The sequence below is a fragment of the Lissotriton helveticus genome, chromosome 3_2, assembly GCF_964261635.1.
Source record: "Lissotriton helveticus chromosome 3_2, aLisHel1.1, whole genome shotgun sequence".
Lineage (NCBI taxonomy): Eukaryota > Metazoa > Chordata > Amphibia > Caudata > Salamandridae > Lissotriton > Lissotriton helveticus.
Genome location: NC_136062.1, coordinates 466,686,317 through 466,696,108, shown reverse-complemented (window position 1 = coordinate 466,696,108; position 9,792 = coordinate 466,686,317).

The window sequence follows — 9,792 nt, the reverse complement described above, 5'->3', positions numbered from 1 at the left end:
CATCGAGAGAACTCCACCACTCACAAACAATATTTTAGCACAAACGACAATGATACTTGCAAACGATGGACTACCACTGCGTAGGAACCCCTTTTTAGGCATCTCACAAAAAAAACTTTGAACTAGATCTCTGATGACAAAAGCACAGGCCAGGGTCTTCAAGGAGTATGGCTCAAGGCAATGGGACATTTTCAACTATCCATGAGAACCATAAACTATGATCAAGGTTCCATCATATCCTTCCTGGACTCTGTTGCACACCTCTGGCTACTGTCCGTTACTTCTCAGTGAAGGCTTGAAGCACCATAATATGATTGTGCAACAGTGTGAGAGCCAACCATAACTGTCAACGACGTGACTGTGGCACTTCTTTGCAGTCCTTCTCTCATACCCTCAACTCATACTCACTATCATGTTCCAATCCATCCATGGTTGTGATCTTTATCACGTCTCTGCCACGAGTTAAAGACCACTTTATAGTCACAAAGATAGCCATCTTGCAGGTGAAAAGTTTACCTACAACTGTGATGCTCTAATCTCAACATGGCCACAGATACTTGGAGCTACAAATCACTATGAAAACGCTGGCAGGGTTCGAGTTTACTGGGGTGGGGAAAAAATGAAAGAAAAAACACCTCCCACTATGGAATGTTGTCTAGACACAACACTGTAGCAACTAAATATTTATTCCCAAACCAATAAAATAGCAATATGAATTTTACTCTTTTGATGCAATGCAAATATTAAGACACTATGATGCAATACTTAAGTTGCACCTCTAGCAATGGCTGGTGCTTCGGACACACTCTACTCCGATTCCAAAGCAAGATGTCTTGCATTTATTCACAGGAGAGCTCACACTGCCCTAACATATCTCATTAGGTCCAGAGAGAACCTCATTGGATGTTAGTCAGAAGTAGCCACCTGGATGCAAGTGCACTGTGTTGTAAACTTGCACTTGGTTCCGCCCACTCCCCCCTGTTACCCCCTCCCGCTTCTCCCCCACTTTGGTATGGCACGTGCTGTCACTTGAAGGCAGCAGTAGAATGTTTACGGGTAACGATCCTGTCAAGCTGGGAGCACCTTGTGTTATATTGAACTGAATAAAGGTTCTTGAATTCTACCACGTGTGGACCGTTTTTACTACAATTTTGGCGACGGAGGAAACGGAGCTGAGCCAGGGTCAGTGTGGTGTCTCTCCCCTGGAGTGATATGAGCTTGGACAAGGAAAATAAAAGGACATGAATTGGGGACGTACCTTGGGCGTTCTGAGGAGACTGAGACATAAATGAGAAGTAAGACCCAAATCGATGAAAACTGGAAGGAGCGCGAGTCCGTGAGTTGAGCAATCTAAGCTGATTGAAGGAATTTTAGCGGAAAAGGGAACTAACTTTAATCTTTGTCACCGCATTTTGAATTTGAAAATTCAAGCTTTGCCAGTACTGCATGAGGAGTGTTGCCAGTGAACATAAAGGACTAGGATTCACCGGGTGAAAACCAGAAAAAAAAAAAAATAATAATTCTGGTCGCTTTATAATGGAATTCACGCAGTCTTCAGCCTAACGGGCTGCCGTTGAGAAGCGTGTGGCGAAGAGTGAAGCTGTCGAAGTTGATGTGACGCAGCGAACGACTTATGGAGGCATTGTTTCGTTCCTGGCACTGAGTTGGCACCCTTTAGCACCTAGCTTAGTCCCCTCCGTGGTTTGTGAGGACTGGTGTGCGGGCCGTGAGAAGCAGTGAACACTCGTGAGGGAGAAGACGTAGCAGATCTTGCTCCGAGGAACAGCAGAGTTGTCGACAGGAAGTTCCCGTCCTGCAATCGTGAAGTAGAAAGAGGACTTCGCAGCATATATGACTTTCAGTGTGAATATTGGAGAAAAAGAAGAAAGCTGAAAGTAAAATCAGATCACCTCTGGTGTTTCCGTGTAATTGTTATGGTGCTGGGAAGCAAGACTCAAGTCGGTAACAGAGGGAGTCGTACAAGTCTATGAGGTGAGCGGAACATAGCGTGTAGTAAACTTATGAAACTGAACGGTGGCAGCGCGTTGTAGCTGTGTGAGGAAATTTCAGAGGAACAGAGAGTGTAGCGAGCCTTTGTTCCAGTGTTTGAAAATTAACTGAGGCAGCACTTTGAGCTGTATGAAATATCTGAGATGGTCCGGGAGGGCAGTTAACCCCTGTTGCCACGCGTGAAACGGAACTGAGGCAACGCTTTGAAGTGGCGTGAGGAGATTTCACAGGAACAGAGAGTGTGGAAAACCTCTGGGGTCCGTGTAGTAAACTGAACCGAGGCAGCGTGTTGAAGCAGCGTGAGGAAATCTCAGAGGGGCAGGGAGTGCAATGAACCCCAGTGACGGTGGTTGATACAGATTTGAGGCAGTGCGTCTAGTGAGAGATACGTAATCTTCTTTTTTTTGGATCATTGACTCTGGGTTGACAAGGAACATGAATCTACAGACGTCGTGAGCACAGCATATTCTGTGATCTCAGGGTTCCAAGAAGGGAAGTAGAAGGCAGAGCAGGAAACTAGACCTTCAAATTAAGAACCCCGACGGCCTGAAGGAACCAACGTCAGTTAAGAAGAGTCACTGTGGGGCCAGCTTTAAAGTGAAAAACACCAGGTGAAGTAACCCGGACACATTCTCCGAATGTAGAGAAATATATACAGTATGAAAGTCACTTCGAGACGAGTCTAAATCCAGAGATCAATGTAAGAGGTATTTCGGAACGATCCAATTGGGCATTTCACGCACCGGGTGGCGCAGGTAATTAATCTACGGAGCTTCATGTGCGGGGGAGCACGAAGACTGTATCCTTAATAAGTTAAAAAAAAAAAAAAAAAAATAAGGGTGAGAGTGTAAACTTTGTTGGGAGAGTAGCATAAACAAACAGGAAGTAGTCATCGGCACTGGGGAATATAAGAGGCCAATTAAAGAGAGATTTATTAGAAGAGGCAAAATGTGTAATTTACCGCATCCTGAGCCACTAATGAATGAAGAAGGTACTAGTATTGCGGATTGGGAAAAGGAGGAAGAATGGACAAACAGTATGGGAGCTGGAGAATGGATAGTGAATATTAACAGAGAAGGAAGAAACTTTAGGGGAACCGACAGACACGGTCGGCGAAAGGTCTTGAATGATTTAAATGTACACAATAAGCGAGAAGGGAGTGCCAAAGTACAAGGGAACAAAATATGCAGAAAAGAGGGAGAGATGGTGAGGAATAAAAGTGAAGCAAATCAGATGTATACCATCAATAGAGGTGGAGAATTTAAGGGGTCTATAGCGGATTCAGAGTTACAAAGTAATGTAATAGACAAATACAGGTGGAAGAGTAATTTGTCATTAACGCTAGGAGCCTGAAGACGTGGCTTTTTAACTCTTAGTCTGTTTTTTATTAAATGGTTTCTTTTATTTTTTTCTCTTGGTTTCTGTTTTTACTGTGTTGTGTTACCTTTTATCAGCCGTTGGTGGAATAAGCGTCGGGACACTCCAGTTCGAGTAGCCGTACGCTATACAAAAACAACGTAACATAACATAACATAACATAACAAATGAAGTTGAAGCAGCAGATACGGGTGAAAACTTTATATTGAGAGGAAATGAAGAGACGGAGTGGTGCTACATGAAGAGAAGTACTAAAGATAAGAATTATAATGCAGAAGAAGTGGTTGCGGTACCGGAAGGGAAGGAACGAAGGAAATTAAGAACAACTGAAAAACCCAATGGTTCTGAGTCCAGGAGAGTGTTGGCTGTAAACGACAGTAGTCAATTTACCAGGTTGGAGAGTTTGAGGGTGACCACGTATCCATCGTTAGACATTGAAGTAAGGAGAAAAAAAGTTTGGAGGTATAAAAAGAAAACAGAAACAGTCATGGTCAAGTGCGAAAGAAAGCAGAAAACGTCAGTTGGAAAGGTGGTTGGAGACAATATGAGGAACATTTTTGGAAGAATTATCAGTGAACTTGATGTTCTGGAAGTAAAAGAAGGGGTTTTAGAGGAAACGTGTGGGGTTACCCCTTCCACGAGAGTAGTGGAGGAACTTTCCAAACCAACCTGCCTCAAGAAGGAGGAAGCATGGAGCTCTACAGCTCGAGTCAAATACAAACTCAGGTGGTGCAAGAAATCTGACCTCCACATGGACCCGGAAAGAGGAGTTTGTCAGAGGAGGTGTGAGAATCCACTCAAAAACGTACCAAGCCAGCACCCCAAAGGTCAGGCCGGGAGAATCTGGGTGCTCCTAGAAGGCTGGAAAGAAGATGTGTTAGGGTTTACAAGAGACAAAGCCAGATTCACAAGGCGAACCCAGGGGACGAGGTTGGAGGAAAGTCCAGTCCCTGAGGAGGCATGTACAGGAGGAGGTACGAGAAGCTCAGTCACGGCGTGCCACAAGAGAAACTATGCGGGACAAAACACCTATGAGGCCAAGGAGAAGGAAGGTTCAGGTGCTGAGTATCGAAAGAGATCCGAAGTGGGAGGATGGTCTAGACCAGACAACGAGGATGAAAAGGTGGATGAGGTCTGTGGTGTTACAAGGCGCAGACGCAGTGCGGTCAGGTCCAGGAAACTACCCAAGGAATAGATCTTAAAGTTATTATTGCTCACCTGGAAGGAGGTGATGATACGAAGGAGAGAAGTCGGGAGCACAAGAGAACTAAACCTAGGAACTGACTGGGGGATGACTGGCATAACGGAAAAGCAGGAGTGCTAGTAATCATTTACCCTGCGGCGTCCGCCTGGCCAGTCTGTGCTTCCACGTTGGATTTAGGCCAGGACCTTTGGTTGGCCATCACAGAACGAATATCTCTTGTTGACAGTAATACCTCCTGGGTAATTTTGAGCTGAGGACTACCAGATGTTTGATTTTTGGGTTGGCCATCACAGAACTAACAACCCTTGTTTAAAGTTATACCATATGAGACATTTTACTGCGTATAACTTGAAGTCTGAAGTGTTGGCCCCTTTGGGCTATGACTAGGGTATAGTGATTTCTTACCAGTGTCTACATCATTTCCTTGAGCACAGACACCCGTATAATTAGGAGCATGATGTCTCACAGACTCTGGTTAAGTATTTAGGGGTTCAGTGTGGATGGGAAGTTGGGGTGTCCAGCCCATGTTTTGCCCTTCTTTACCAGATTTGGCCGGGAGATTAAGGGGATTCTCATAGTTTCAGGCTTCCACCCTCCCGTTCCTGGATTTCTCCGCCCCGCCCCTACAGAGACTGTTTATCTCGTTTATATTTGGTCCTCTGCCAGCTTAGGTAGAGGCCTTGGGTTCATCCCTCTTGATGTCCCAGGTTCTCACTGGGGCTTAGGTTTTCTGTGTAGGACCTTCTGTTCTCTCTGTTAGCGCATTTTTGCAGTCATTCATTCCCACCCTGCTCAACTGTCCTTCCCTCTCTTATCCTCTCTCTTTATCTCTCTTTTCCCCTCTCCTTCCTCCTCTCCACCCCGTTTCCCCTTACAGCTGTCCCCTGTCTTCTCCTTTTTTGTCTCCCTAGGGAGGATGATGTGTTGTAAACTTGCACTTGGTTCCGCCCACTCCCCCCTGTTACCCCCTCCCGCTTCTCCCCCACTTGGTATGGCCCGTGCTGTCACTTGAAGGCAGCAGTAGAATGTTTACGGGTAACGATCCTGTCAAGCTGGGAGCACCTTGTGTTATATTGAACTGAATAAAGGTTCTTGAATTCTACCACGTGTGGACCGTTTTTACTACACACTGTTTAAAGCTTAATACAGGCGAGACGGAGGGGAATATTATCAAGCCTATTATCACCACTTTAGCAGCCGCGTTCGGCCGAAAAGTGGCGATAGAGGCATCGCAGTATGAGTAAGGACATGCTAGCGCGTGTTTCATTGTCTTAGCACTGGTTTCCTTACGCCTTGCATCGCATCTCTAATAAGATGCAAAGTAGGCATTCCCTAGCAAAACAACATTAGAAATATCGCTATCTGGCCTTCGGGGTATTTACAAGCCCGCACAGGACACATATAGCGATATTAACAGCCACTCTAACTGCGGTTATCGCCGGTATTTTACATCTGTGAAAATCCTGGCTTGACTATCTTTCACATGGGAGGTGGATTGTAGGGCAAAATCCACATTCCCCATAACAAATGATTCCCCTATTGATGCAGGTTTATCACTGGATACACAGCGATAAACCTGTATTTCGCCGCTATCGCCGGATTTTTCATCGCCATGGAGATAAGCGTTGTAAATAACTCGATATCTCAGCGTTTAATTCCTTCGGTAGCCGGCGTTAAACAAAATCACACTACGCGCGCTCTGCAATATTTATCGCCGAACGTTGATGATATGCTCCGGAGATCTTACTGTTTGGCGTGGCTCCTAGTATATGGGACAATTCGTAATAGCCTTTGCCCCGGGCACTGTACCAGAACCAAGGAAAGCAGCAAAGAATCTGTGATTCTTGATTTTCCTTACTCTTGCTTTGGGAGTTTCCCTTTCCATGCAGGACCAGGTAAATGCTACCAGTGGCAAATGTTTTGGTCTCCATACACATTTTTGTAATATATTTTGCTGTATTCCAGTGGAATGATGAAGGACATAAATCCAGGCACAGATTATGAATAAGATGGACTATGGCAATGCTCTATTTTTTGGAATGGCTGATTTTATATTTAACTGTCTGCAGTCCATTCAAAATGCAGCAGCCAGACTAATCTGTAACAGGGCCCAAAAAGGCTGAGCTTCTCTCTCCCTACATTCACTTCATTGGCTACCTGTTCGTAAGAGAGCTAAATTCAAGGTGGTGTGTCATGTCCACAAAACTATATATGACACTGGACTGACTATTCTGGCTTTCCATGAACCTTTACTAGCTTTTTTCTTGGTTAATTTAGTGTTGGTTAACGCTAAACGCATTAACAAAAAAAGGCTGGGTGGTCACTCTTTCACCCATTTGGCTGCTGTACTCTGGAGTTCGCTGCTTGTTGATCTACGTCAGACCTTGGACCATGCTACTTTCCGGAAGAGATGAAGACCTGACTATTTCCCCTATAACTGAGTGTAAGGCAAGTTGCAAGGTAGCATACGTTCTATCGCTGTGATATCCCTTTAGGGAGGAACGTTGCGCTCTAGAAATACATGAAATAAATAAATAAATGAGGTTTGCAACTGTGCTAGGTTTCAGCAAAGATAAAGAAGACAACATTTTGCAGCAAAGAGGGGGCGGTAGAGAGCGCAAAGCAAGATGGCCGCACGAATGTGAGGCTCTGCCGGATCGAAACAAAATCCTGCATAAATCCTACTGATTCCGCCCCGGTGCAGTGCCTGGGATTGCGGTCCAACATAGCGCATAACTGGGCGCCTGATCGGTGCCGACGAACTGGCTGTTTGTGCCGTTTCAGCGGGAGATAGCGGCGAGTGGACTGCCGCCGGGAGGCCAGCCGCAGTGCAGAGCGGGAGAGAAAACGTTCCCTGGAGCCTGTAGCCAGGACGTCTCGGACGATTGAGGCTGAGGCGGAGGTTGCTGCTTGCGTGCGGTGCTGTTCCATCGGACTCTCGGAGGGGACGCGAGGCCGCAGTGGTATCGAGGAACAGCGGGGCCTTGTCCGGCTTCCGCCGGTTGCGGTGAGTGGGGTTGCGGCCTGGGAAAGCCCAAGGCTGCGGAGGTGGTGTTGGGCCGTGCTAGGCCGCGCCGCGCGAGCCGGGACTGGTGGGGGTGGGGCGGGTCTGAATGGGCCGGCGGGGGCTGCATTTGCCTGTGTATGCACGAGAGGACACCACTGGGGAGACGAATTTGGGCGGATGCACCTCTGAGGCACTGGCAGTCAAATTCACCGGGGCTGAGCTGTGAGTGCGGACCACGGTGCCGGCGCGGGACCACGAGGGGTCAGGCGGAAACTGTGTGAGCAAATTGCTGTGCCTGGGCTGCTGGCTGTACAGCGTGCACGTTGTGGGACACAAAAAGACTCTGCTCGCACGAGTACTATCCTGGAGGTGCGGTGTCTGGGCCTTGGAGGTGGTGCTCTGTTCATACACGTGTCCTCCATTTTGACGCTGGGGTACCGTGAGACCACAGTGATATCCCTACGTTGTCAGCTGCTGAGAGAATTGCGAAATGGGCAGGACGGAGAGGAATCAGCCTAAGTTAGTGTTTGAGGCAAAGAAGGCCACCATGTCCACAGTACAGGAGCCACCGGTCACTGATGCTGCTGGTGCGACGGGGGGTACACCGAACTTGGAAGTGGTCCTGGTGGCTATGCAGAAGACGCTGCAGTCGATCGAGGGCACTATGGAGGCGGTTAACCACAGGTTGGACCACATGGCGACTCAGTTTGACAGGCAAAATGAGCGGATGGGTGAGGTGGAACAGAGGGTGTTGGCCACGGAGGAAGGTTTGACCACAGTGACCACGAAAGTGTTCAACATGGAGCGCGTCCTGGCAGTCATACAGGCCAAGAACGAGGAGTTGGAAGGGAGGTCCAGGCGCAATAACATCCGCGTCACGGGCCTTCCTGAATCCACAAATGTTGGTCGCATGGAAGATTTCATGGAGCGGCTGATCACCGACATATTTGGGACGGAACAACTGTCTAAAGTGTTCATCGTTGAGCGGGCTCACCGCTCCCTGGCTAAGAGGCTGGTCTCTGGGGCGCCGCCGAGGCCAGTTATTGCACGCATATTGAATTATAAGGACAGAGATGTGATCCTTCGGCTGGCGCGTGAAAAAGGCACGATAGACTGGCAAGGTAGTAGATTGGAGTTTTACCCTGACTTTACTGTGGCGGTGCAAACGGCGAGGAAAGAATTTCAAACTGTGAAACAACTCCTTAGGGCCGAGGACATCCCGTACGCGATGTTGTACCCCGCCAGGCTCCGGATAGGATCGCCATCGGATAATAAGATCTTCACCTCGTCACGGGCAGCTATGGACTATGCAAAAAAGCTGAAGAAAAGAAAGAGAGACGCTGCTGCTGCGGGAGGCGGGGATGGTGATCTTCAGGAAGATGCTGAGTGAATGGTGCATTTTAGAAGACATGGTCGATGCATGCTGTCGTCTATATTGGCACGGGTTGGAACGTTTGATCTGATGGTTACGGGCAGCTCTAGCTCTAGAATAAGTAGACACTGATGACTGTTTATACCATCCTGGAGGGTGTATGATCATACGTATATGACTCATGTGTTCGCTTACGCTACTTGCTGGTGATAATCGGCTGGAGTAGGCAATTCTAGCTTCTCTGGCGGAGATGTGGTATAGGACACTGATCACTGTAGGATATAGCGATGTTATGTTAATTGTTTGGTGCCGTATGATAGCTTTTGGGATTGCGCCTGCCATTGTGGTCTGGACCCGGCATAACTGATGACGGGCAGCGGTGCTGGGTAAACTGGGGTGGAAGTTTGATTGTGTATTCGATCCCTTCTTCCTACACATGTAGGAGGTAGTAGGGCATCTCTGCGCCCCCACTTATGGGAGTTCCCCACGGTGTGCTGCTAATAGGGGATCTGGTTGGGAGTTGGGAGGGATGGGGTCAGCTTTGGCAGGTTCGGGGTGCTGAAGCGGGTGGGGGGTGGATGTGGGCAGGTTTATGGTTTCACATGAATACGAGCATAAATAGATGTGTGCGCGACAGGGAGGACTATGATTTCGCACTGTGGGTTGATGAAACGTAATAACTGCTGGTTGAAGATTGCAATTCCCTACCTGCTGTGTGACCTTTTTTACGGTGAGGGGGTGAGATATATTTGCTGGTGGTTGGGATGTACAGTGGGTGGTCCAGATGGCTAAAAATGGGAAACTCTGCTGGATATCGTGGAA